The sequence below is a fragment of the Elephantulus edwardii genome, unplaced genomic scaffold (assembly GCF_000299155.1).
Source record: "Elephantulus edwardii isolate Elephantulus edwardi_28Jun2011 unplaced genomic scaffold, EleEdw1.0 scaffold00013, whole genome shotgun sequence".
Classification (NCBI taxonomy): domain Eukaryota; kingdom Metazoa; phylum Chordata; class Mammalia; order Macroscelidea; family Macroscelididae; genus Elephantulus; species Elephantulus edwardii.
Genome location: NW_006399763.1, coordinates 14,051,774 through 14,054,485, shown reverse-complemented (window position 1 = coordinate 14,054,485; position 2,712 = coordinate 14,051,774). Strand labels below are relative to the sequence as shown.

The 2,712-nt window shown below is 38.8% G+C and overlaps 1 pseudogene; it reads right to left on the bottom strand.

Annotated features, from left to right (window-relative positions):
• Window positions 1-1,735: 1,735 nt before the first annotated feature.
• On the bottom strand, window positions 1,736-1,995 carry LOC102877053 (annotated as a pseudogene).
• Between the last annotated feature and the right edge of the window lie 717 nt (window positions 1,996-2,712).

Below are 2,712 nucleotides of genomic sequence, written 5' to 3'. Positions count from 1 at the left end.
CTTAACAACCTGCGTCATGCAGACAGTACAACCTTGCTTGCTGAAAGTGAGGAGAACCTGAAATGCTTAATACAGAGGATCAAAAAATCACAGCCTTCAGTATGGATTTCATCTCAACATAGAAAAAAAAAAATAAAGGCCCTTACTACTGGGCCAATAGGCAGCATTATAATGGATGGAGAAAGGATTAAAACTGTAAATTATTTCTTCTTGCTTGGATCCACAGTCAGCACCCTTGCTACCAGCAGTTAGGAGATCAGGAAATGTGTTTCTGTGGACAAGTCTGTTGTCAGTATTTCTCTAAAATACTAAAGACCAATGTGTCAGTTTGAAGATAAGCTGTACCTGATTCAAATCATGGTATTTTTAGTTACTTGGTATGCATCTGAGAGCTGGACTATAAATTAGGATGATGGGCAAAGAATTGAAAACTTTGAGCTGTGGTGTTGGAGAACCGTACTAAATGTCATGGACAGCCAAAAGAACAAACAAACATGTTTTGGGAAATGTATGCCAGAGTTCTCCTTGAAAGCAAGGACTCCACGGCTTTGTCTCTGATATTTTGGATATGTTGCTAGGGAAGGCTACTCCTCAGAAAGAGATATCATGCTTGTAAACGTGGAGGGACAATGAAAGAGTAAATCGGAAACTCACTCTCAAGGAGGTAGATTGATGATGTGACTGCAGCAATGGGCTGAAGTGTATCGGAGATGATGAGGATTCCACAGGAGACCACGGAATTTAGATCTGTTGTTCGTATGGACACTGTAAGTTGTACTTGGCTGGATGACACCTAACAATAACTGCAACCCCTATTAAGACCTCATTTCAAGATTGCTTTCCTCTAATTCTCCTGATTTCTCATCAATCACTACCTTTTCCCTCCCCCACCAGTTTTATTTTTTATTTTTACATCTTTTTTCTGTTCTAGGATCCAATTTAGAATTTTACATTATCATTTACTCCGAGTATAGAAAGCTTACTAGTCTAGAAAAGAAAACCATTTGTCAGTTTAGAAGGCATTTTTTTTACATTCAGAAGGTAGCTCAAAGGAAAATTCAAGTAATGGTATGTTGTGCTGTTTTGTGTACCCTTGAGTTGGAACTGACCCATAACTTACCTTCCAGCATGTTTTCAGAGGCAGTTAATCACACGAGAGGAGATTGTCCATCCTTTTTCTTCAGAACATCTACTGAATTTGAACCACATGTCTTCAGGTTTGCAGCATAGCTTCTTATCGCCAGGCCACCAGAGCTCCATATGTAAGTAACAGTACACAATGCCAGCTTTCATCAGTCAAAAGCAAAACTAAAGGAGAGATCTAGTTCAAGAGATCCCAAAGAGAATTCAGCCTTCATCTCTCATTGTATTGGTGATATATTAAAATCTAGATCAAACAAGTGAACAAATTGGTAGAAATATTGGAACTAAGACCCTATGTCCCTCTTTTTTAACACAGACATCTCCAACATGTTTTTTTAAAAAGGAATTGATTGTGAAGAAAGAAAAAGAAAACAACATGAGGTAGAGAAAAGTATGGGATAAAAAAGAAATATAAACATAAGCTGATTTGTTAATTGCTTTGTAACCACAAAAAAACTGGAACAGATGAAGATCCTCTACAAAATCCAAAGATGGAGGCGTTCTCTTAGCAGGGCTGAAGATCTCAGTCTCTGGATGTGGGATTTTGGCTGCAGTCCTTGCTTTTGGGTGGTGTGTGGGCACAGGCCATCCTTTAACCAGATTTGAACAGAAGAATGGCGACGTAGACCAGGTAGAAGTAGAAGGACTTAGTTTCATGTGTCATATACCTACCGAAGTTCCTCCCCACATTGCAGAGCCAGGTGGGTTTGTACTTGTCAAACTCAAGGTGGCTGCAATGTCCTTCTCTATGTTGTATTTCTCCAATGCCTGGGCCATGCACTCCACTGAGTTCTATTGCCTCTCCTCCAGACATGTCTATATATTTTTGATCACCGCCTTTCTATCACACATGGTTGCAACAGAGCAAGGAGTCAGCCACTACGATGGTTTTCTTGGGGAGGGGTTAGAGTGACTCAAACCCGCCCTGACCTGACCTAAAGCCAAGAGCCTATCCCTTGTTACCAACTTTTCTTATAATTTTAAAAAAAAATTGGTGTGTATACAATTGCTCATATATATGATGGGTTTTTTAAATTTACACTGTATTTTATACAATCATTTACTTTTATACAACTGGTTGCATACATTGTTTCATTCATGTATATTTTGCTTTAGACAATCCTTTCATGCATTATGTTTTATATAATTACTATTGATCAATGACTTTCATCACCCCATCATCTCATCACAACACTGTTGTACCTTGTCTATTCCTTCCTCCATATACTACTAGTCTCTGCTGTCCTGTTGATTTCTTCTGAATATCCTTCTTTGTTAAGTCTTTTCCTATCTTTTGACTATTTTATATTTGGATTATAAAATATTTTCTTTGTAAAGGTCCTGTTGTTGTTGTGCCATCGAGTCAGAACTGACCCATAGCTGACTATCCAACAGATTTTCAGAGGCAGTTAATTGCGTGGGAGGGGATTGCCCATGCTTCTTCCACAGAGCAGCTGGTGGTAGATTCGAAACACATGGCTTTGAGATTGCAGCATAGCTGTAAAATTTAGTTATGAGACCCCTGTCTGAAATGTCACTGTTAAATCTTTTTCCCAGTTTGTGGGCTTT